General features: G+C 41.1%; 1 protein-coding gene across 4 annotated transcripts in view; it reads right to left on the reverse strand.

The window, feature by feature from the left end:
- LOC137294030 (CSC1-like protein 2) overlaps positions 1-27,454 on the reverse strand; it is an 82,691-nt gene that overhangs the window by 49,763 nt on the left and 5,474 nt on the right. Inside the window, exon 1 of one of the 4 annotated variants that reach the window (XM_067824950.1) lies at positions 11,186-11,256. The exons of the other annotated variants lie outside the window; for them this stretch is intronic. The gene's annotated coding sequence lies outside the window, so the exon portion shown is untranslated. Of the gene's footprint in view, positions 1-11,185; positions 11,257-27,454 lie in introns of those variants that run through there. 4 annotated transcript variants of the gene reach the window in all.

Here is a 27,454-nt window from a genome sequence, read left to right on the forward strand (position 1 = left end):
CACATGTGCATGGCTTTACATGGACAGCTTTACAAAAGCCTGATGTGCTGTAACCCTGAAACTGATGGAGTAGCCTAGTAGTTCAAGTGTTAGCTTCTATGTGGAAGACCTGCGTTTGATTCCCAACATGAGTACAATGTATGAAGCCCATTTCTGGTGTCTCCACAATTGCTGGAATATTGCTAAAAGTAGCATAAAACTAAACTCACTCAAAGAGTTGTGTACAGCAGTTTGTCTGAAAAGGAGAGAAATCGTCACTGCAATGGGCCTCTTTCACTCCTAGAAACTAGGGCATTGATTTTGTGTCCTTAGAGACAGCTGGCACAGTGTTGCCAGTAATTGTGTTTTCGTGACATACATAATTAGTTATCATTGACAGTGTCAGTATTCTTCATTAGTAGACTATCTTATGATCTTATTCACAGCAATTAACATCTGGAAACTCACACACTACTGATCATGCTGATGTCAGCAGTTTCTAATAACATCATTGCAAGCTTGCAATCATTAGATAAGTAACACTGCCCAGGTAAAATCAATAATGATTAGTTCTTTAGATGCTATCTATAATTCTGGATTAAGTAGAAAAAAATATTGATCATTTATATGACTTACATCATTTATTGACAATTACTGTTTTATTTTGTTGGTTTTGTTGGTGAGGACACCAAGTTACCTAAACCTGAAATAATAATTGTTGAACCATCAAGCAGAAAGCCTGGTGGCTTAAAGGGTGTGTGTGAGAGAGAGAGAGAAAGAGAGTTTAGTTTTACACCGCACTCAGCAATATTCAAGCTATATGGCACCGGTACGTAAATAATCGAGTCCAGACAATCCAGTGATCAACAGCATGAGTATTGATCTGTGCAATTGGGAAGCAGTCACGTGCCAACCAAGTCAGCGAGCCTGACCACAAGATCCAGTTAGTCGCGAGTCTTATGACAGGCCTTTTATGGTAAGCATGGGTTGCCGAAGCCCTGTTCTACCCCAGACCTTCACAGGTCCCTGGCGCTCTTTTTTTTGTGAATATACCTTGTTAAGAACACCAGTTCCCAAATACGATATAAAATAGATACTAGCAAACGACTAAAAATTGCCAAACACATAATGGAACGATGAACCAAAATAATGTAAATTTATTGCTTCTGATACTGACCTCATTTTACACAAATTATTGTTTGATTATTAAAATATTTTTTTCATATAAATATCCAATTTTGACATATTTGTCAACAGCGACAGGACTTACAAACTTAACAATGCTACCATATCAATTACAAGAGCCAGGAGTGTGAATCATTCCTTTGACACAGATACATCTGAAAGCTAGGTGTCTTTGTATTCACCAGCCTAATGAGTACAGCAAGATGATGAATAGAGCAGGTTCTGTGGCTGTCTGTAACAAGGACAAGTCCAGAAATATCGACAGTAAGCCTTGTCTTTTGATGCTTAATTGGTCTAGGAAGCCACTTCTCATCCTTGTTGCTACACACACACACATGAGTTAACTTGCAGAGACGGGTTCTGCCATCACAAGCTTTGGCCTTTGGTGTTCAGCAGCAGAGAAACATTACCAAGATTGGTAGCCATGAAAGATATCATCATTTGGATGGATTCTTGCAAAACAGCCTGACTTGGATGCAAATCAGCCATTCCTCCATTGACTGAAATCAGATTCTGAGTTTCCTTGCACATTTCTTTCAATCAGTGTCACTGTTTGTCCTCAGCCATCAGCATAACTGCCATTGTAACTAGAGAGTGGTGTCACATGAAATCAATTAACCTTTTCATGCTATGAAACTGAGTAGTTCTTGACATGAATAGTCATTTTTTTGCATGGCTGCTTGGGTCTTGCATGTGTAGTACCTGAAACTAACTGATAGCTATTTAACTCCTCAAAATTCAAGGTGACTTTGTCAAGTAAGGTCATATTTGTAGGAACATTTATGTATTCAGTTCTGCCATGCGAAATGAGTGGATGTAGTTTTACGCCCCTTCCACATTGTACCGGAAAGGGAAACTGAACACATCTTCTGCGTTGCAAGCTAACATATCAACCACTATGCTACCCTATCGTCCTTTTACCGAGTGAAGAACAGATACTCCTTGAAACAAAAAGATCCTTTTTGTGAAAACCATGTACAGGGAAAACTGCCTTTACCACATCACCCATAAAGATGTATATAAAAGTCTCTCAGGTACAAGTGTACAAATAGTACCATCAGCCAGAAGATACAGGTTAGACTTCAACATTCCATGCATCTTGCATGAAGCAGCTAATGGAATTGGAGGGTCAGACTGCTGTCTGAACGATTCCAAATGCTATTTAGCATATGCTCACTTCTGGGTGATGCACAAGGCGTATGTACAACCATGACAACGGTGAGTAAACAGTCGCTGAAAATGGTGTTTTGGGCAATATTCGAGGATGTCATTTTGTGGAAATATTAGCTAATGATAACCATGTCAACAGAAAGCCCAAAGTGTATATACTGCAGGTCAAATAATTGTGTTATATGCAGATTTTTATTTGTGTTAAGATCGGTGTCAGTGACCTGAATATTTTGAAAGTCCCTCCGATCCCTAAATAGTAGCCGTTGTCTGATTGGTTAAATCTATGTAACCGTCTCAAATTTGATTGGACGGTCATTGGTGCCTTAAGTTTACCTGACGCGACCTTCTACTAGGTTTTGTTAGACTCAGTGGTGGCGTGTAATGAAATTACACTGAGACTAAGTTTACTTAAACTGAATTTTAATAGGAAGCCTATTTAAAAGCAAATGATCAAATTTTGTTGCTACTGTTTGTGAAATGACATTCTGCAACTAAATCAGTGTGAATGAAGAGTGGTTGTGGGTAGCCTAGAAGTGTCTGCAATACTTTAATTGGCCATCAGGGCCTGAAAGCTTTAAAATACAGGCCCTAATTGAAATCTGGAGGCCCAATTTGTCAAACCAATAAAAACAAAATAGACTACACTTCAGTTAGCAAAGCCTATGGCACAGACAGAAATTTGTATTTGTTAAAGTCTGGTGTCGACATTCCTATGAGTGATGAAATACCAGAAAGTGAAACTGTAAGTTTTCATAACATGATGGATCCTGGATGATTCCCAAATGTTAACAGAGGGAAATAAAAAACAAGGGAAAGCTTCAACATGTGACAAAGACAGATTATTAACTGAAGGTTACAAGGGTCTGCAAATATTTGAAACTGCAAGCCCAATGCTGGGCCTCCAGGCCTTTGATTATTTTGAATGCTATTGCCTAGTGGTTACAGTGTTCATCTGTCCTCCTTGAAGAGTTTTATTCCCTGCAATGTGGGTACAATGTGTGAAGCCAGTTTTTGTATTGCCAGGAGTGATATTGCTGGAATACTGAAAGTCATGTAACTGACAGAGATGGATGATTTGTTTGTTGTTTAATGCAGTAATATTCCAGGAAAATTAAGATTATCATAAAACAACTTATTCTAAATCACTGTCATTCACATCATGCACTTTGATCAACTCATTTAGGATGGATATTCATTGAAAGTCATCTTTTAGGACAAACACAGATTGATAAAGATGGATTCTAAGCCGGATCTTTATCACAGGGTTATACCTGGTGGGATATGCTTTGTTAAACAAATATGCTACAGTGACTGAACATGTTTCCATACCTGCAGCTGATGGAGACATGATGGCTTATTGGAACTAGTCAGAATCATCCAATTCATGTACAACTTCTCAGACATGTAATAGTCCCATTGTTGATCCCAACTCTCTCTATAGACATTGCTGACTGTGGCAAAACTGTGCAAAGATCTGATATGATTACCCAGTTTACAAATGAGAGTGAAGCACACTTGTGTAATCCATCTACACTAGTGTGTTTGATATGTGTGTCCAGCTATACACAGCTCACCACAGCAGGCTGTCAGTGACAATCTCACGCAAGTCATGCTGAGCTTAACATAAGGAAATTATTCACGGAATTCAAAACCTGTGTGATACCATTTCCTCCACTATGTCTCTCAACTATTGCCTAATACAAGTAGTTGGCACTCTCCTCCACTCACACTTGTCATGACTTATCAGTTTGTGGAGAGAGTTGTGCATGACACATTTACCGACCCATGACAATATTGAGGATATGTTCTATTGTCAAATTATCAAAGACTTAAACAGTACTTGGAAAAATGTTTGTGTTCGATTATGAGAAAATGTGATTGAATGCTTGGTTGTTTTGTCACTGTGAATAATCCAAATCATTTAAATTAATTGGAACACCTCTAGTTACAACAACGTCTATATTCTATAAACATTTCTTGCTCATTTCCAGATATATTACACTGTATGATATAAACTGGACACAATCACAATCCTAATATAAGTGTTGCTGTCTGTGCATTCATAGTCTGTCGCCTGTGTTCAAACTATATGGCAACAAAAGATAACTGTGCCCTGTGATACTCAACTCAATCAATTCAATCTTTAATGAAACTGGTGCAACAAGAATGACTGGTGGTGAAAATAACAAACAAATCAAACTTAGTGATCCAGAAAATAATAGACACAAAAAACCCCCCGCAATTTCACTATCATTTGCTGCTCACAGAGTGGTGCAATATGACTAGGCAGTCAGCTGCACTAACACATACATTACCATAGCCAAATACTTCCAACACAATGCCTGGTACTTGATGCAATTTGATGACAGACCATCCATTAGAATTGTCACCTACACAATGTTCAATCAATGTGCTAGCAACGTCTAAACTCCTCGTTACAGACATCCCTGCCTTCTTGAAACCACAATGATTGTTTACCCTGAAGGCACATGAAGATAAATAGTGGTCAGATCTCCATCTACAGGCAGGCACTGTAAGGGAACTCTTTGAGGCAATGAGTAGACTTTACATCGATTCTTGGCATCAACTATTGGTACAAGATGTGCTCTCTACATGACAAATACGACATTCAGGTCTCACAGTGTGGTCAAACATGCTACTGTCTCACAGTGTGGTCAAACATGCTGTGAGTAAGTGAGTGAGTGAGTGATTCAGGTCTCACAGTGTAGTCAAACATACTACTGTGAGTGAGTGAGTGATTCAGGTCTCACAGTGTGGTCAAACATGCTACTGTCTCACAGTGTGGTCAAACATGCTATTGTGAGTGAGTGAGTGAGTGAGTGAGTGAGTCAGGTCTCACAGTGTGGTCAAACATACTATTGTAAGTGAGTGAGTGAGTAAGTGAGTGAGTCAGGTCTCATACTACTGTGAGTGAGTGAGTGAGAGAGTTTTCCATTGCTTTATTACATACCATATCGGTAGTATACCAGTTATGACATAAGCGTGTAAGTGAGTCCGGACAAACCAGTGTTTGGTATCATGTGATACAACTAATGGCATCAGGGGCCAGTGACAAACAATCACATTTAATAACCTAGCCCGTCCATCCAATCAAAATGGTCACTTTATACTACAGGGCTGATGGGAATTATTCTGATCCAGAATTCAAACAGGTGTGTAAATGACCTCCAGCAACCCACTGATTTAAGTAGGGTGTTCCTCATAAAAATGCTGTTTCTTCAGAAACAAAGCTATAATATATACCGATACATAAAAATAGGATGAGACAGAAAAACGTGGTGAAGCAGTAGATCAATTAACAATGATCTTTATTTGTAAGTCAAGGCAGTGCGGTAGCCTGTTGGTTAAAGCATTTGCTGGTCATGCCAAAGATCAGAGTTTGATTCCCACGTTAACCCCCACAACTTGCTTGATAATGACATTAGAATCTATCTTGAAATGTCGCCTCCACAGAATAAAAAAAAATTCTATATCCATAAAAATTATCATCATTCTTCACAAAATGATATGACTGAGGTACCAGGTATCATGACATTCTGACGGTATATCAACCCTCTGATGTGTATCACACAGAGCAAGACCACAACTGAAAAGTGAAAAAAGAAATCTTGAAGATCTGGGTCAGACCTGGTCTTCAAAAACAAAAGAAGCAACTAATGGGATTGAGTGGTTAGTCTGACTGACTTGGTTGGTACATCATCGTATCCTAGTTGGATAGATTACGCTCATGCTGTTGATCACTGTATCGTCTGGTCCAGACACGATTATATAGTATACCAGACTGCTGCCATATAGCTGGAATGCTGGTGAGTGTGGCATTAAACAACAAACAAAATAAACATCATTATCGAGGTTTCATGATAAGGTGTGTATCCCCAAATCATTGATATGATTCATATGTTGATATGGTAAACTTGTATCATTGTCATATTATCATATCGTCATATTATCATATTGTCATATTATCCCTATATATATTTAGAAGGTGCATTACAACCCTCAATCTTTTGGTTTTACATGTCTGGGAATTAACACAGCATCATCCAAGGCATAAACATAAGAGCTCGGGAGCAGGGTCTGCAATTTGGAGCCATTACTTGAGAATCTGCATGAAATGGTTCTTCAACAGTTTCTTTAAATATTCACATGTTTTACAACAATATACATTGATAAGTACTTGTATCATATTTGCAACACGTGAGTAGGAAATCATTATCATCATCCTACAATATACTGTATTGCCATTACACTATATATGAAGTGCATATCACTTGCTGATATTAACAAGCACAACATTTAGAAGAAGTCAATACCTAAATAAACCATGACAAGTAAACCGTGTGGCTCAATTATGTATTGATATATTGACTGTTGGAGGGTACACAAATGATTCCAGGATGATTTGTGAAACCATTCTTGACCTTGTTGCTGAGATGCCAAACTAACAAATTCCTTACCAGTTAATACTCATTGTTCACGCTAATATATTTTTACGATTGATAGTAGATACGTTTTAACAAATTGTTTATAGCTGTGTGCTTTAATGTGCTTTACTGATGATATAACATTCATTTCTACATCTATAATTCAGTATACCTTCCAGAATACAGCATGTATAGCTATCATGAATATACATGATTATACCAGAGATAATATGTCTGTGATGATACAAATACCTGACAGGAAGTGACAAATCCCGTCCTCTAAAATCTGGCTTGCATCATTACCTGGAAGTGAGTTTCCATCAGATGAAAAAAGTGGTGTTTGTCATATTGTCAGATTTACACATCTGCTTTCACGAGTAGCCAAGAAGTAGTCTATCACATATTGATCACAGAACTTGGGTGGTCATGGAGACAAAACATGCTCAAATGACATTTAAGTGAACATCAAAATTATCCTAAACTCACTTTACATGCTAAAAATGAGATTTATATTAAAAACTATTTGGAAAAACAGAGTGATATTTGAAATGATAAAACCCAGTGTTGTGTAAAAAGGTTCATATTCAAAGCTAAGCAGGACAAAAACCAATGCTGGATTAAAAGGTACTTAAGAAACTCTAGAGGAAGAGGTTCACATTCAAAATTATTTGGATAAAGAAAACAAAATGCTGAATAAAGAGGTTAATATTAAGAAAAATGTTGAATGAATCACAGTAGATTTCTGTTCAGTCAGTTTGCCTACCGCATGATCACCATTTATAGTTCTATCAAAATTCCCCCAAATGGGACAAAACTAGCAGATTGAACCACAATAACACGTAGCTGGTTTGTTGTTTAACACTGCTCTTAGACATACTGCAGCAATGATGAAGTATACAAAAGATAATCAAGCGATCAACAGCATGAGCATCAAGCTTCACAATCAGGATACAATAGCAACTGTCAAGCGAGCCATTGAGTCTGACCACACAATCCCATTAGTCATCTCTTATGATAAGCAGAGGTTGTGAAAACCAGTTCTAATGCAGATCTTCACAGGTCGCAAAATGAACATCTGGTAAAAACAATCTTGTGAAAGTGATGTTGAGCATGTAGAGCGCTATCTACTTGGGCTACAGCTATTTGGTTTGATTCATCAAAAATTGAATCTGACATCTTCGTTTCGATTTTCAATACCCATTATCATTATTTTGCTATTGCTGCTTTACCCCAGCATTTATTGGATATCCAGTCCTTATCTGAGATACCCAATGCTTATTAGGGGAAATACTGTATTAAATTTTCATAGAGTGGCTGTTTATTATCTGGACAGGTAATTTTTGGTCTTTCATTATGGAAACATAGATAATATTAGATTTCTGCTTTAGGGACAGACACTCTATCCCTTAGACCATAGAGGCTGCCAATTTCTTTGTGATAACAAATATTCATAGATGTGTTCCTTTTATTCAGTTTGCAAAGAAAGCAACTTTAAGAAAAACAAAATTTTAAAAATAGAAAACTCATAAAATCCATTTTCAGTGCACTGCAGTTACTAAGATATTACCTGATCGTACAAATGACCATTAAAATATTTATACATACTCCTCTACAACAGTACCCTTGTCTAATTAAGAGATATAGCTCATGGTATGACTGTAAATCATATGAGGTATTTCTGTGTTAAAAATACTGAAAGCATCCCTTAATATTTAATATATGCTAAGACTTGGAATTGTGTGCAAACAAGATCACTCTGACGAGCACTGTAAGCTGATCATCATACCAGTTAGGATGATATTTAGGGGTACAGAAATCATTCTCAAAAATGACCGATAAAGTGCTGACATTGATCATATACAGTCATGTATTTACACAACAGTATTTACTACAAATTAAGATAAAATTATATGACAAGCCAGTAGAAGCACCAGAAAAAACAAAACAAACTGGATTCATAATACAAGCTGACACCTACATAAAAATTGGTATAATAATATCATATTTATCATTAATTATTACTGTTATCTATAAACGGTAACACACACTATTATAGAGCAAAGCAACATATCAGTCTGCCATCCTTAGTGTTCTGGAACTGCATCTGATTAGGACGACGTGCCCATAATTAAAACCTGTGTGGCCTGAAGCCCTAATTTTCTGGATATTTAACACTATCTCTTGCTGAAAGGAATAATTGATTCAGTGACACTAAACAACTCACAAGTTGATTTCAGCCTTCTGTCATTCATGGTATAAGCTTCTTCCATCTTCCATCTGCTGGCTACAGTATGCATGTAAATGTCAAGCTGATTACACATTACAGTTGTTGCATTCCTATAGAGAAATATGACACTGAGCATGCTCAGATTGAATGTAATTGTGTGGACATATTGATGGCATGGGAAGATATATATACACTTATGCATAGTGTCATACAGACTGATACTGAAATGATACAGGTACATGACTACCCAAGAACATATTTTCATACTAACTAGTGTCCCTAGACATATCTTCACATTAGTCAATGTCCCAATATATATTTTTATACTAACCAATATCCCAGTTTATATTTTCATGCTAATCAGTATCTCATTACATATTTTCATAATAACCAATTTTCCCATCACATATTTTCACACCAATTAATACCTCTGTACATATTTTCTTCCTAAGCAATGCTCTGGTATATATGTTCACTCTACCCAATGTCCCAGTATATATTTTCATGCTTAATCAATACCTAAACAATGCCCCAGTATATATGTTCACATAAACAAATGCCACAGTATACATTTTCATATTAAGCAATGTCCCAGCATATATGTTCATACTAAACAATGCCCTAGTATATATGTTCATACTAAACAATGACCCAGTACATATTTTCATACTAAACGATGCTGCAGTATACAATTGTTCACTCTACCTCATGAATGTCCCAGTATATATTTTCATACTTAATCAATACCTCCGTACATATTATCATATTAAGCAATGTCCCAGCACATATGTTCATACTAAACAATGCCCCAGTATATATGTTCATACTAAACAATGCCCCAGTATATATTTTCGTACTAAACGATGCTGCAGTATACAATTGTTCACTCTACCCAATGTCCCAGTATATATTTTCATACTAACCACTGTCCAAGCATATATTTTCATACTAAATCAATACCTCAGTACATATTATCACATTAAGCAAAGCCCTAGCATATATGTTCATACTAACCAAATGCCTCAGTATATATTTTCATACTAAACAATGTCCCAATATATACTTTCATGCATAATCAATATCTCGGTACATATTATCATACTAAACAATGCCCCAGTAAACACTTTCATACCAAACAATGCCCCAGTATATATTTTCATACTAAACAATGCCCCAGTATATATTTTCATACTAAGCAATGTCCCAGTATATATTTTCATGTGTAATCAATACCTCAGTATATATTATCATACTAAATAATGCCCCAGTATATATGTTCATACTAAACAATGACTCAGTATATATTTTCATACTAAACAATGCCACAGTAATATGTTCACTCTTCGCTATGTCCCAGTATATATTTTCATACTACCTAATGCCCCAGTATATATTTTTATACTAACAATGTCCCAGCATATATTTTCAGACTACCTAATGCCCCAGTATATATTTTCATACTAACAATGTCCCAGCATATATTTTCAGACTACCTAATGCCCCAGTATATATTTTTATACTAACAATGTCCCAGCATATATTTTCAGACTACCTAATGCCCCAGTATATATTTTTATACTAACAATGTCCCAGCATATATTTTCATACTACCTAATGCCCCAGTATATATTTTTATACTAACAATGTCCCAGCATATATTTTCATACTACTTAATGCCCCAGTATATATTTTTATACTAACAATGTCCCTGCATATATTTTCATACTACCTAATGCCCCAGTATATATTTTTATACTAACAATGTCCCAGCATATATTTTCATACTACCTAATGCCCCAGTATATATTTTTATACTAACAATGTCCCAGCATATATTTTCATACAAAACAATATTCCAGTACATGTCTTCACAGTATCATACTGAACAACACTGAGTAACATATTCTATGCATATAACATCTAAAGCAAATAAACATTTGTAAGAATTACATTGAATGCCTACAATTAAAAGTTACATTATGACATCCAGATGTGTGCAACACAAGGTAACACATTATACCTCAGAATGTGCCCCCTGACCAAGCATATGTTTGTCTACAAGTGAAATCGTAGGTAGCAGAGTGAGCAATATGGTGTGGGTGTCCAAACATCACACCACCATGAGTCATTCACAACATGAACCATGCAAAAACACAAACCTAGGTAAACATTCACCTACCTTTTGTGCCCACTACAAACACACCTCCTCCAATCGACACCCAGTATCCAAATTACAGCAAGCAGACAGCACCAGGTAGGAACTGATGTTTGCTTCAACAGTCATGCATTCAGCCACCATCTAATCCTAGCACCTTCCCATGACTTATCTACAGGAAGTTAGCTCCAGACAACCAAGCATTCCCTGGTTGACCACACACTTTCATCAATATGTGAGCAGTGTTTAGGCAACCATCCCATGGATACATGGAACTTCCAACTGGATTGCTAATTACGGGCCATTACGTAGCGACGGCAGCAAATTGTGGCCTGTAATTCTGCCCACAAGTCAGCACTGGCTGAGGTAGAATGTGGAACAATACTGTCCATTCTACAATATTGATCCAAAGCTTCATTCACTTGCAGGATGCTTATAAATGCCAAGGCATGAATATTTTATTCAACTTGTAGCTGTGTTCATGCTATTAGAGCAACAAGATTACTTTATTATGACTTTCAATGCCAAACCAATTTCTTATCATTGAGCACCTTTTACACAGAATTTCATCTGGGACAAACTTGAGAAGGCCAACACGTTTGATTTATTGGAAAAGTAAACACTGATGTTAAGCTGTAACGGTCCCAGGTGACTGTGTTGAAGGCAAGCGGTACGGAGACAGAATAGATCCAGCATCTAATATAACCAACGATCCTGCTGAGATAAGTATTGGGAGGTCAGTAAAGGATGACCTCCATTGCTGAGCATAATTTTATCTTCACAAACAACTAAACTAAATGTTGAGGATGATTTGGGCATTACTTCATTATTTGTTACATCAACCAGCTGCAAACTTCTTTTTCATCGAGAGCAAAAAATAATGCATCTTAGATTTCCTATTTACTAGTTTTCTGCTGAAGTTTCACATACAAAAGACAGTTTGTCATTACTTGCTGTAAAAAACATCAACAACACTAGCACGATGCTTGGTTCGACTGAGTTAGCATCTCATCAACAACAGCTGGTTTTTTGAATAATAATCTTAGAGTTCCCTCCCTTGTCTGAATATCTGCACTTCAAATAAAACATGCCTTTACATACTAGTTAGTAACTGTGAGATCTCAACAGGATTCAACCTTTTCGCACACTTCTTATCACCTCAGAATGTTACTGTTCATTTGACAAGTCAGAACATTGTTTTCTCTGATATTGGTATGACGTAATGTAGTCATTTCAATACGGGCTGTGAACTAGTACTGGACTATCACACTGAAAATAGGTATGACTAAAAGCTTAAATACAACATGACATTGTGAGATGACTCGCACAACTTATATTAATACTTTGATATTTTGCATTGCAAAACAAAGAATTAATTACTAAATTAATCACACTGAGGTAAAATTATGAAAGAACAGGGGCTCAGAAATATTTTGAAAAGACACTTGCCACAGGGCAAGTGACTTCAAGAAGTAACTTGTCCTGACTAATTTTCCACTTGCCCTGATTTTATGACCCAATGCGTGATGTTAATGTTTACTGGACTGTTTATAAAAGAGTGATAATTTCACTCTCTACTAGCTCTACTTTACTATTATTGTGAACTTTAATAGCTTCATTATGAGCATATATAAAATGAAATCCAAGATTATTTGCAGTTTGAAACCATAAGTGGAAATTATCTAGTAGTCCATGGACAAGTAAGATATCATTATTTGACTGCCCAAAATGAAAACCAAAATTCTTCAAGAGCAAGTTAATACTGATTCTCTCATAGTTTCGATTTGGCTATTAACAGCAGAATCTGCACAGTGCATTCTCTCCTGCAATATCCCATTTTTGCTGTCCAAAATCTACAAAGAGATGATTCAGAATTGTGAATCACCTGGAAAAAGGATGAGAACATCAGCTTGTAAATGAAAAAGAACTTTACTGGAACATGCATTGCATCACACCTATATTATATCGACAAGTATCACATCACATTCATATTATTGGGATATGTATCATATCACATCCATATTATTGGAATACATATCATATTGTCCATATTTTTTGGATATGTATCATATTACATCCATATTATTGGGATATGTATCATATCATATCCATATTATTGGGATATGTATCATATCACATCCATATTATTCGGATATGTATCATATCACGTCCATAATATCAGGATATGTACCCGTATTATTGGGATATGTATCCATATTATTGGGATATGTATCATATCACATCCATAATATTTGGACATGTATCATATCACATCCATATTATTAGGATATGTATCATATCACATCCATATTATTAGGATATGCATCATATCACATCCACATTATTGGGATATGTATCACATCACATCCATATTATTGGGATATGTATCATATCATCCATATTATTGGGACATGTATCATATTACATCCATATTATCAGCAATGCATAATGTTTTTATCATATCTCATGCGTCTAGAATGGGACCCATAAAGATCCAGATTAGAATGTATCTTTAGTAACCCATGCTTGTCATAGAAGGCGAATAACAGGATCAGGTGGTCAGGCTTGTTGACTTGATTGAAACGTCATCATATCCCAGTTGTATAGGGATGCTTCATTATTTTTTTAAATAATATGTTGAGTGTAGATTATATTGATGCTAATGGTGCTGACCACTGTAATGTCTGGTCATGACTTGATTATTTACTGACTGTCCCCATTTAGTTGAAATATTGCTCAACAAACAACAAACAAACAAGCTCAATATTGTGATTACACAATGCCATTAGAAAGTGGTCAAATGTAACATATGTCATATTTGGGATTACACTTTCTTAGTAAGGTACAGATTCTAGTCTATTTTTCTTTTTCTTTTTTTTGTTTGGGTGAATCCCATCTGGGCTTCAAACCACAACCTCAGAGTCAGGCACTAAGACCAAATCAGCTGCCTAACCTGCTCTGCCATTATGACTTACACCAGTGTGGTCAGCGAAGACCTTCATGTCAAACAATGAAAACCACATACACTGAATAAGAGTCAAATGTAACAACTTAACTTGTAAGCACCACAATACACTAACCTTTATTGTGATACTTGATGATACAAAACTACATATCTTTTACCTACATAAATGTGAGCCTACACAGATGTCCAAACAAATCAACTGTCCAGGTTCTTTTTTGGTTTCACCATTACAGTTTTGTTGGATAAGAAACAAAAATGGAAGAACTCCTGACCTTGTGTGCAAATTTTGGAGCATTGTAATATGGGTCATATCAAGACCAATGAGATAGAGATAATAAGAGATATTTATCAAATATGTATCATTGTGATATGAGTCATTTTACATGTGTCATAGAGCCCACATAGAGATGGTACTAGCCAAATCCATATTTCATCCCCTGCAAAGCTATATGGAACAGCATTGTGTTCAGACTCAATATCACTCGGGTGGTAAGAAAAATGGAGTTATGTCCCTTTGTGTAATGTCTACGTTACTGTACGTAATGTCTATTTCCTCTTACAATTTCTTTGAAACAAGGTGAAAATAACTGACACCATTAGATCAAATTCATAATTTAACAATTTGATATTTAGGTATGTGAAAATATGGATGTTTTCTATATTATACTACACATCAAATATCAAAATCCAATACCTGTTCTCTGGCCTTCAAGCTGATATCAGGGTCTTGGGTTGATATGGGTATGATATTTTTATTTATCTGCCAATAAAGTGAATATTCAAACAAGTAAACCATAGTCAGGTCTATACTGACAATGAATAGTAGTAGTAGATTGTTCTGTTTCCATGGTAATTTTCTGTAAGTTAGGTAAATAAATTCTTCATCAAATTAATGTCAAGAAGACAATTCTGCCAAGTGGGGAATACACTTAGGCACTGTTTGTAAATTTACTGCCACACTATGCTATACCAATGATATTGTGTCATACAAGAGGGGAATATATACACAACTCTGGCTCTTTGTCAAGTTCTCAGATAGAAGACATAAACATAAAAACTTATGTTCATCAGATTTCATTTTTCGAAATTCCATTTTGAACTGTGTTTCTTTTGATGTTCAGTATACTAGTAACATAAGGCCAGTACCGTATTTGCCACAATAAAACACTTGTTCAAATAAGAGCTTTCAGAAGAAACCTCTAAACCTGTCTGTAAGTCAAGTTGCCCTTAGTGATACTAAAATCATCTTTTTCTGTGACAGTCTGCATGTTTTATTCCGTTTATTCACAACAGACACACATATTCGGTAATTACTTTGTAACTATTTCACATGATGTAAAAGTTTTTCTAAGAACAAAGTTTGTTAACCACCACTGAATACGTGCAAACAGATTGAATTCATTGCTTATGGATTGATTTAGTGTACCTCTTTGCCAGTTTTCAAATCAGCAAGGGGATTCATTATGGTGCATACAGTAGTATAGGGAATAAGGGTTTTGGCTCACTTTCAAGAAATGTCTCTACAAAGCCTTATTTAGTAAATAAGGCTTTGGTTGGGACCTTAGCTCTTGCTACTATTACCCCTACTACAAAAAGGTTGGGTGTCTATGAAACAGTTTACCGTGTATTGGTTGGAGGTAACACTGTGCCGTACGGTACGATCAATAATTCTTCTCTTACAAACCCCCTACCCGGCCCATCCCTCAAGTAGTACAAGTTAGGTTCGTCGGCTTTCATATCCACTTTATCTATGTTGTAAGTTTTGACTGACCATATAGGATCGGTGGCCCGCTTACGGCTATCGCCCTCGTGTTCCCCCGGCTGGTATAGATACCTCACTAGGGCCCTATCTGGTATCTGTTTCTCCTTCCCACGCAATGGAGCGGCCGACTCTGCAACTATTGATTTTAGTTTGATAGCGTCTGCCGGTTTCTTACCGGTGAGACGGGTGACTTCATGGTTGATTGCCGACACCACCTTGGGTAACCTCGTGACCCATTCAGTCGATCGTTTTCCAGGGGTGGCCATCTCCCTAGCATACTGATGGCCGAACAAGCGCTCAGCCAAAGTCCTATTAAATCTCTCAACTATGGCTTGGCTGCGATGGGCTCCGGCCGTGCCACGCCTGACCTTTGTATCGTGTTTGGCTAGCAGTTGTGTCACGGCACCCATGAACTCCCGTCCGGGGTCAACTTGCAGCTCTGTTGGCCACGTCAGCGGACTGCGTTTGTATATGCGTTCGAATCCTCTGGCTACCTGGGCCGAATCTTTCGTGGTCAAGGGTTCGGCTTCCTTGTAACGACTGGCTACGTCCACTACGGTTAAGGTATACTTGTACCTCTTGTCGTGGGGTAGGAACAGTAGGTCTGCCTGGTGAACGCTATTAGGTATGTTAATACCGAACCTCCTTCTAGGCACATAGCGTGGTGCCGGCAAATAGATCTGCCACAGGGCTTGTTTTTCAAGCCACGCTTTGGCTTCCTCCGGGGGTACTCGCGCTATTTTAGCTAGCTTATCTACTGCGCTAGCTCCTTTCCAGTACCCACGCGGGCTGTAGTAAATAGCCTCAAATTTTTTCATGTCCATACGCGTATGTGTTTATCCCATCAATAGCTATCCAACGTTTCGTGTCCATAGGCGACAGGGACGTCTTGTTTATAGTCAGTCCGTATATCTTATGTCCATCACTTCTAAGTGTGTTCATTTTATGCCTAAAGGTACGGGTCTTGAACAGGGCGTCCTTGAATCTGGCGTGTTTGATGTGTTGTTTCACCACATACTTCTTAACCCCCTTAGCCTTCCGGATCTCACTATTGTCGGCTTTCAGTATGGAGTACATCTTAGGTCTCAAACCTATGTACTCGGCTATGGGCGTGCCAGCACACTCGTCCTTCATCTTACCTAGGACCTTTTTATTTACCGTACTGTGTAGGGCATGGGTCTTAGGGTAGTCGCTGGTGTCGTATAAATCGAGGTGTTTTTTCATGTCCTCGTACACGTCCTCGGTTCGAATCTCCATCAGCAGGGAATCCGTGTCAGTGTACAGCACTTCACACATGGCACCGTACTGTTTCTTGAGCTCGTTGTAGTAAAAGTCGTACATCAGGTGTTTGGATAAATCGAGGATGCTCATCCCCACGTAAACAGGCCGGTTGAATTTTATGTGGCTTTTCTTCATGTGTAGGGCAACCAGGTTGTCTGTGAATATCTTACTACGGTTGAATGCCGGACTGGCTATCAATCTCCTGAGCTTGTCTTCCTCACTCGACCGAACCAGTTTCACTGTCACGCGTTTCCTCAGGTTCTCCATAGTCTTACCAAACACCGAGTTGTTCATGAGCTTGTAGAGATTTTTCTCAAAATCACTGGTGGCTTTTTTTCGTAGGTCTGTGTTCATTCTGATGTAGGGCTCCATCCATGGGCTCTGGTCGAACATGAGCACCCTGTGTATTTTGGTCAGCCTCATACCCAACGACAGGTACAGCTGTAGGTTGCGATAGTGAACGATGTACTTGGTCTTATTCATTAAGTTAGGCACGAGTTTTTCAACGTCTGTCACACGCCCACCTAACAAGTTATGTTGGTACTCAGACATCCAGTCTGGGTTAACCCTCATACGTTCGGGGGCCAGGGGGTAGCTGTTGTGCGATGTGTGTAATTCCTTGGTATACTCTAAGTCAACCTCGAGGATATAACCTTTGTTCGAATCTGGTGCAACCCCCATAACATCAACGTGGGGTACCCATTCGAATCCCCCTGTAGGTAGATACTGGCTCATGGCCCAGCCGTACAGGTTGTTTGCGTCGAGATAGAGAATGTGATTGGTTGGTTTGTTAGGATCGTAACCTTTCACGTATTGATTATTTGCTTTCGCGTATCGTTTGGATGCCATGGAAATCCCACCTCGCAAACCTTTCTCAATGAATAGGTGCATGTCGTAATCTGTGAGCAATTCCAAATTAACTCCGGTCTTTTTAAGCAAGGCGTCCCACGACAGACCTGGGCTGGTGTAATACCATGCGGGGTCGAGTTTATACTGCTTTAAACACGTCCGCCTAAACGTCTCAAACACGTCGGCTAACAGCAATACATCTGTCCTCAAGTACAGGTCGTGATAATCACCCAGGTTCTTACAACCCAGTTTATTCCATACGTTAGTCGCGTGCGAGTAATCATCTCGTGAGACGGACGCCTCATTCAGCTTGCTATAAAAGCAGTCAATAGGGGGTAGTCTGGTCTCGGTGAACTTGGCCCAACTATCCATGTACTCATAGGGGTACACACCCTTCCTCATAAGCAGGGGTCTAGTCTCGGCGTCTGTGTATCGATCGGTGATAGGGAAGGTATTGTTGGCCTTGACCAGACTGTCGAGTGACGACAGGAGGAACTGAAACGAGTCAATGAACCTAAGTCCGTTTAAACTGAAGGAGATGTATCTCTCCATGTTGTTGGGGATGCACGTTATATTACCATCGATTTTCGCGATGGCCTGCATGATCAAGTGTGAGTCGTACCCTCCAAAGTTGTGAAATACAACGGGGATGTTTATTGTCTTAGGGTTGATTTTAAGCTTGAGGTTGCACGCGTTGTGAGCGGCGCCTCTATACTTACCAGTTATGTGGCAGTGATCTCTCACCGAATCACCGTTAAGTGGTGAGTCACACACGTGACAGTTAGTGCTACTAGCGTGAGCTAGCCTGTCGACTCGGGTCATACGCATGGGAGCGATTCTATACAATGCATTCCTAATAATTTTTTCTTCCTCCTGCAAACACTTTAGAAACCTTTCAGCCGCGTCAGGGCCCCTATACACTACCGGAGCTTTCGTTTCCCCATCACAACGGACGACAATGTATCCAAACGAACAGGCTTTATGCTCTTGTGTTTTGTGGGTAAAGGTACCACTGGTGGAATCCCCACCCACAACTAAGGCTTCGAAGTCGGCGTATATGATATAAGGCACAGACATTTGGTTCTTGTGGTTACAGAATTTTAGGATATTATCACCTTCCTTAGGCATGTCGACTCGTATGGCCGTCTGCCCCACACCTTGACAATCATCCCGGTGGGATTCTAATAAATCAGCTCGGGTGAAGCCATGTAGACATCGTTCACAGAAGTGGGTCTTTCCTTTGTATGCTGATTGGTCATACAACAGCCTGCTAAAGTGTTTTATCCATGTGTAGTGATACTTTTCACCTCACTGGATCATGAATATATTGATAACTTGGCGATCCTTCACCGGGCTGACCCTGTGTACTATTGTTGTGTTACCTTCGTGCCCAAAAACATTTATAGCCAGATTATTCTGTTTTTCTACTTTAGTGATCTGGGATATGGGGGTGGGTTCATCTATACCATCCCAATTGAGCCCATCATCTTGGGGATAGCTAGAAAGCCTATCTGAATTAGCGCCAGCTGGAAATAAGGCTGACCTGATAGCTAACCTCAGGCAATCGTTTCCTCTATTCTTAACGTTTACTATGGCATGTTTGTTCCTATAGTAGGGAGGCAAGGCTAGGTATGACCCGCCTCTGAACGGCACGTAGTTAGCTATGTCTAGATAGACATTATCGATTTTATCTACATCCCACCCGGACCCCAAGTGTGTGTAGCGTTCTAGGTATTCTCGTATCTGCTGAAAACTGGTATCGATTGATGCGTCAATGGTCTCTGTATGTGTGGCGACCTCTTGTTGACCTCGGAAGTAAGGCTGAACATACTCAGTGGCCCCTGTGGGGCCCCCAACCTGCTTATCGAGCGACATTTTCACTGTGATCTGAAACTTGATACTTCCTAGGTTATTTAGTTCCTGGTTGACCTTATCAGCTATCAGAGGCTTGATATCTGTAATGTCTATGTTTCTATCAACGTGCATGCGCCAACCTCTCAAATAGTTGCCTACAGCGCGCTCAGTGCGCACGAACTGTAGGTCAATAGCTCTATTCTGTCGTAATAATTCTATAAGCTGTGGTTTTCTCATACGGGAATACCCGCCTATACCCAAATCCTGTGCCTCGGCTTTCAGTTGTTTTACAGTGGGAGGTTTTGCTACGGGGGCATGTGATAACAATGCGGTTAACCCGGCTCTCCCCAGGTTTGAATAACCCGTGTATCCAAGCTGTTTTGCTTGAGCTTTTAATTGTTTTACTGAAGGAGGGGCTTCTAAACCTAGTAATCCCAACAATGCTGACTTCCGCATTCGAGAATACCCGATCACACCTCTCTGTTTTGCGACCCTCTTCAGCTCGCGTACAGTAGACATAGTGTTTACACCTAAGAGAACCAATGTCTAATTGCTTCACAGTAAAGGGAGGTAACCCTTTCATGCACTGGAGTCTATCTTGAGCAGTCGCCTACGTTCTTTTATGTAGCTTTTTTTATTCTCGTAGATGAGTTGATGTCTGACTACGTTCGCTCCGTGAGCTTTACATAGACAGTAGTGTCCTTTAACCCCGATACCACACACAGAACACGTGTAGTTAGGACTTCCCATATGGAAACAACAGAACCCCTGATTCCTGCATTTCCTACCACAGGCCTCGGTCTTCCCCATAAGTATGTATTCGCATCGGTATGGAGCGGGTCTCATGTTTACTTATATAGGTATTTTAATTTAATTGCTTCGCAACCAACGCAGTAGCTGCTATACCCAACACTATGAAGCCCAGTTCATGATTCATTTGTCCCTTGGATGGTGTGTAGTACTGAGCGAGTGTGGGTTTATTGAGCGGTTCCAATTGTTTACCAGTTAGTAGGTAGTATTCTTTCATTGCTTCATCGACATCGTTGAATGTTTGAACGGCATGGTTTTCACGCTGGAGTTGTTCATTAATGAAATCAATCCTCTGGAGGCGTTTTTTAACGTACTCGGCCTGTGCTCTTTGTAATTTCTCAGTAGCGAGATCGTGCCGCTTCCTTTCTTCCTGTATTTCAGCCGCGTGATCATCTCGTAGTTTCGAGAAGAGGAAATTACTCCCGGAAAATGCCAGGGCATTCACTAACGCCCCACCGACCATCATAGCTATCGTGGCCATCCCTATATTTATTTCATTATATTATCAGGTATTATCCCTTGTTTTACTAGGATGTCTTTTGTGGCCATCGCCATACCAAGGTTCCTTATGAGCATACCCATATCCTGCAGGTTGAAATCTAGCTTGATAGTTGGTTGTTTAAGCACCATTTTAGTCAACCGAGCGTACCCTACGGCTAGACTGGCGACCACTGTGGCGTGGTATGCGTCGTTGACGAACGTTTTCCCCTCAGACATTATGTATATGATATAAAATATTAAAATTATAACATGATATGCGGGTCTACCGTGGGGGTGGGGGGCTCACTGTTGGGTGGGGGCTCACTGTGGGAGGGTACCCCCACGTATAACCACGAGATAGCCAAGGCAGCAGTTACACCTACAGCCAACAACAGTCGGGGGTTGGTCACTTTATGTTGGTTACACCACCGTTTTTTACCGGCAGCTACTCTCTTAGGATTCTTCTGTCTGGTTACTGTTGGGGGTACCTCCACTGAAGGGGTCACTTCCCTCACTGTGGGGGGTATCACCTCGGGAGGGGTTTCCCTCACTGGTTCCTGTGTCACTTCCGTCACCTCGGGAGCAGCATCCATCTATACTATTATTATTATTCTTTCTCTCAAATTGACAATGTTTTGCTGTGATAATCGCCGCCGTCACTGGAGCCAACAACATACCATATTTGTGGTACAGCCCGCAGCTGATAGAGCTCACGGCGTGTTCGATAAAAGGGTCTTTCTCGAGGTCCTCCCACAGGTAAAGTCGGCGCTCTGGTGGAATGGGAAAGAAGTATGACACAATACCGGTGTATATCTGGGTCATAGCCGATCCTATTGTCTTTGTCATTTCTGCTCCGAGCCGGGACTCGTATCTAGCGTACAGCTTATCGATTTCTTCGGCTGACATTTTGTGAATTTTATCCGGAGTGTAGTCTCCAAAGTAATGTTTGGCTTTGCCGCCAACAGCCAACGCCACCAGTTTCTCTCGCTTGTCATCAGTGGGGTCTGCCGGCGGCGTGGGGGAATCCCCAGACAATTGTTCGAGCAATTCCTCACACTCCATCTTATAATATAACAAGTAAGATTTAGTTTTAACTATATAATACCCGATGCAGACAAAACACAGAGAAATGAAGGTTAAGTTGCACACGACAAATACTTCAAATATCATAGCTATATACTTAGCTTTGCTTAGCTTTGCTTAGCTTTAGCTTAGCTTTGCTTAGCTTTGCTTAGCTTTAGCTTAGCTTAGCTTTGCTTAGCTTTAGCTTAGCTTTGCTTAGCTTTGCTTAGCATACTATATATGCTACTGGTTGGTCGGTCTTGAGCACGAGCTTAGCGTGTTTAGTTTCAGCGAGCTGTTTCTTCACCCGTTCCCGTTCTAATTTTCTCATCACATCGTTCTGTCTCAAACACTCCTCGAACGAATCCCTGTCCTTGCAGTGAAATAAGGCCACCCATCGCGTCTGCTCCCTGAGGTCTTTCAACACCGAGTTGAACTTCTGCGTTAGCACCCAGACGCTGTGATTTGCATGCCGGCCGGAGAAGGCCAGGTACGATAGCATGTCTCTCTTTTTTGTTATCTCGCGATTAGCGCTGCAGTCGTCCAGTATGAACAGCGTCGGTTCCCCTTTAAATTTCTCGTGAAGAGCTTTCAACCAGTCCTGCAGGCGTGTTCCAGGGTCGATTTTGTGTACGTCCGGGTCCGTCATCACCCAAGGTCGCGCGTACGTTTTATTCATGCTCAGAGTAGGGCACATGATAACGATGTTATCGAACACATCCTTGTAGTAACCCTCTAACATATCCAACACGAAAACGGTCTTCCCACAGCCAGTCTGCCCGCACACTATGGCGCAGTGTGGGTCAGTGGGTAGTTGTGGGTACCCCTGGGGGGTGTGGGGGTACCCCCCATCAGTAGATGGCTTGCACGAATCTCCCATTGTCTATATTAAGTTGCGCGTCCATAATAACGTACAGATATAATTTCAACTTACCAGCGGGTTGAGCCTTCTTAGTAATCTGGATGGTTATCCCTTCGCTGCCGTTATCTATACGGCGCCCGCTACCGTGCAGTTTATCATCATCCGTGGATCGCATGTCCAACCATAGGGCGTACTTGGTGGTCAGGTATTCACCGATCTGCACGGAGCCGAGGTCCAGGTCCTTTGTTATATAATCCCCCACTGGTAGCTTTTTTATCTCATCCCACTGCTGGTGTGGTCTCATACCATGACTGAACAGCTGGTTTGGCACGCCCTCGATGGTAACTTCCACCTTTTCAATCTCGGGGTTGAAAAACTTCTCGCTGTCCCTCCGGAATGGATCGTAATACTCCACGGGGACGACCAGGATACCTTTCATCGATCGCGCCGGCACGTTCAGGTTGATATTCCACACAGTGTCGCTCTTATCTCGCACGACTGATCTATGCCTCAGTACGCGATCGTACAGGATAGCCATCTTCCCAGAGTACTGGCTTCGAACCTGCCTGGCCAGCTCCAGGCTAGTGACCATGTCGAACTCCAGAGAGATGTTGTCTATGGCATAACTGGCCTCATCACCGTTCGGCGTACGAACTACTTTGCTATAGTCGTTAAACGTGAGCTCGTATTCGAGCCTATCACCCAGCGCGGCCTGGTAAAACGGCGCGTGTCCCGTGAGCAACTCGAAGTCGAGCGGCACGCAGAATCGATTCCCGTATGCTCGAGCGATGGCCTTTTCACCGTCCGATAGCTTGTCTTGCTGGTCTTGCGTGAAGACATACCCTATGCGCGCCCGGGTTGATTTGCTGATACCCTGGTACACATCATTGACTCGTTCTCCCTCGCTTTTCCAGAGATCCCTGTAGCAGTGAAACACGTCGCTGTCGTCGATGCTCAGCACCTCGTTACCGCTGATCTTGACGGTCGTTTTCTTGATGATAGCCCGACCCACGTTACGCACTAGCTCGCGTTTGTCGTTGTCGGAGGTCAACGTGATATTGAACGCCAGTCGAACAGTGCCTGGTACAATGAGGTCATTCTCACCAAGGTTTGGAAATCTAACCAGCAGAGTTTGATTCTGGTCTATCTTGCTGGGATTGTTGGTGATGGTCACCGACTGTCGCACGGCTCTGGCCCCTAATGGCTCTCTCAATCTTCTGAAAGGATCTAATTTTCTGCCGTACATTGTTATATAAATGAAATATATTTTTAATACTAATGGATGAAGACATAGATATGACGGAGATGCCGGGCGCTAGTGCCCAGGCATTCGATGATGAGCAGGAGACCTCATTTACTAGTTCACCATTGAACCAAGAACTCTTGGAAACAACGGTAAATGATTATTACGAAAGTTTAAGAAGAGATAAAAACTACGTTGAACCACAGGGTCGATACCATAAGAATTTTTTTATTGATACAAAGGGTGTTCTACGCCTTAAGTCTGACCCAGGGGTTGACCTCTTTAACAAGAGCAATAAAAAACCACTGGCCTTGTCAACTCTAGCCAGCCGCCATGGTGTCGAATTTATCCGTAAAAATCTAAACATGAATGATTACGGTGGTGCAATACCTAAGGCCGTTAAAGAAGATCTGCAAGCTACCAGATCCCACCTCACCACTAGAGATGAAATGACACCACAGCGTGCTACAGAAGCCTCGGACAGCATAGAAAAACTGTTGAGCACCTACTGGGACAAACCGTTACCGGGGTTTGACTTTCCGGTAAGGGAACTGCACGGCTTAGACGAAGCCGTGAAACGCGTGCGTGGAGAACTCGTGAACAACATGGGGAAACTGAACGAAATCAACGAGCACATCGCTAGGGAAAAAACCAAACTCAACGAAACTGAAAACGATGATATGAAGCGTCGTATCAATGAACGACTACGCGATTTAGAAGACGAGAGACGTACACGATTGGAATCCGCTTCCTCGAATCGTGAACAGCTTCGATCCCAGATCAGTCGTATTCGGGAAACAATCGATAGAATACTGAATGAGGATACAACTTTAGCCAACAGGATTCGGATATTGTTCCGGGAGCAAGGGATCACCATCGCCAGCATTCTGACTGCATTGGGTTTCATCATATCAACCCTGGTGGTGTCACTGGTGGGAGGAACCCCCACACCTGGCGGCGGGGGAACTCCAAGTGGCGGTGGGGGTGTTAAAGACTGGATAAAAAAACTCGGGGAAGGTCTAGCTAAACTGGCTGGTAAAGCCGCCGAAGCCCTTCCCGGCATCCTGGGTAGCATCGTCTCGTGGTTGTTGGGCGCTCTGGCTAAAACTGCCATGTGGCTCAGTCAAAACATGTGGGCAGCCATCGTCGCCGTGGCGGGTCTGGTGTACGTAGCGGCTAAGAAATCTTTAACCAAATAAGTCCCAAAGTTACCCCACCAACCACCAGGGCCGTTTTATTATCAATATGCTGCTGATAGGAGGCCTGAATATGGGGGGTCACCTCCTGTGGTGTTGGTTGAACTTTAGGCTCCGGGGGCGGCGCAACTATACCCGTTTCACGTGGTGGGATGTGTGGGATATAGGGGGTGTTAATATCTGGGTTGATACCCAACTTTTGATCCGCCGTGGCTATGACTATTTTGTTGTTATAACCCACCACTTTTTTTACTCTCAGTTGCATATCACTCGGAGCCATGTACAGCCCCACGCCGAACACGTAATTGACTTTCGATCTGGCGTATTCTAACACGTTTTGGTAACGGTCGATGGCCCGCGGGAGATCAACTGGAGAATTTATAGCATCCTCAACGTTGGAAACGAACTGTTTCTGAGCGTCGTAAGCAGTTCCCTTACCGAGGATGTTGGAACGCGTCATCGACTGCGCACCCAACAGCGCCCACACGTACGTTCGAATCGAGTCGTTCAACCTGACTTCCCCGGCACGAGTGAATCCTTTCGACGTGTCCAGCATGAACATTTTCCACCCGTCTGCGGTTGACTGCTCCACTTTCTGGATTGTGAAACCAACACCACCTTTTTTAAAGTCCATACGATCATCCCTCCATTCATTACTCGACAAAGCAAAGTCCTGCCTAAGTATACCTAGTGTCAGTAAATCATCACTGGCATCTTTCACTGGTTTTGGCCCAGATTTGTTAGGTTTAGGAACAAGATCAGCTAATGCATGGGAAAAACGTTCCGTACTAAACATTTTTCGTTGCATAAATTTTATTAGTATATGTTTGTCAAATGCTTTTGGCGAGAGCCCATGAGCGTAAGGAATACCCAACCCGTGGTTCAGCCCCGGCAAACGCCAATCCGTCTTCGGGTTTATTTCGAATTCGTTGCAAATACGTTCGTAGGCCCGTCTATCGTACGGGTTGTTTGTTGCGTCCCACGCTTTGTCCTGTGGGAGGGGGGCGCTGATCTCTTTAAGGATACGTCTGACCTGGTAGTACACGTGGAACTTGAACACAGACTGACTCAGCGGTCCATGCCGAGTGTCGGTCAATGTCACACCACACCCCGTTGTAGCGCACCACACGGCAAAGTTGAATTGATTCTGCCAGAACTGCATAGGGTTGTTGAACCAAGCATGGACTGCCTTGACGTTAGTCACCGAAAGCTTATACTTATCAGGCATATCTATAAACTTGGCATTGAAATACAACCCAGGAGCAACCACGATCTTCATGGTGGAGAAATCTACGTCCAGTTTAGGGTAAAACACACCAGGGGAATACATTTTAAAACTATTATATAATAAGTATATATGTAATATGTACATAACACTTCCAGGAATAACGAGCGGTGAGGCCGTTCAGCTGACGCACGCGATCGATAACACGTCAGGTCAACTCGAAGTCGCACTCTGCGATATCACCTACCTACCGCAATGGACTAACATCAACGTCAGCAACAATAAGCTGTTGGTCAGTGGGGCTCGCAGTCAGATAACTGACGGCTACTACAGCGTGTGCTCTCTAAACGACGAGTTCTTCAAACCCCTGGGAGCCGAACTCAAGATGAACGACTCAAACGGTACAGTGGTGTTAATCAACAACGGAAGAACCTCATTGAGGCTCGGCCGACCATTAGCGAGGATACTCATGTATGTCTCCTGACGAGATAAAACCAACAACAACCGTCACAGGCACGAAGTTACCCGACCTAGTACCGTACCGAGAGCTGTACATTCATCTCGGTCAGGTGAGCACAACGTACAACATTCAAGGAGGTCACCCTTCCACTATACTGAGAGCAGTGCCGGTGAAAACTGAGAAATACAACGACGGTAGAACCGAGTCATTTTCACCACGACAGTATAAGAGATTAACCCAGGGC

The sequence above is a fragment of the Haliotis asinina genome, chromosome 8, assembly GCF_037392515.1.
Source record: "Haliotis asinina isolate JCU_RB_2024 chromosome 8, JCU_Hal_asi_v2, whole genome shotgun sequence".
NCBI classification, from domain to species: domain Eukaryota; kingdom Metazoa; phylum Mollusca; class Gastropoda; order Lepetellida; family Haliotidae; genus Haliotis; species Haliotis asinina.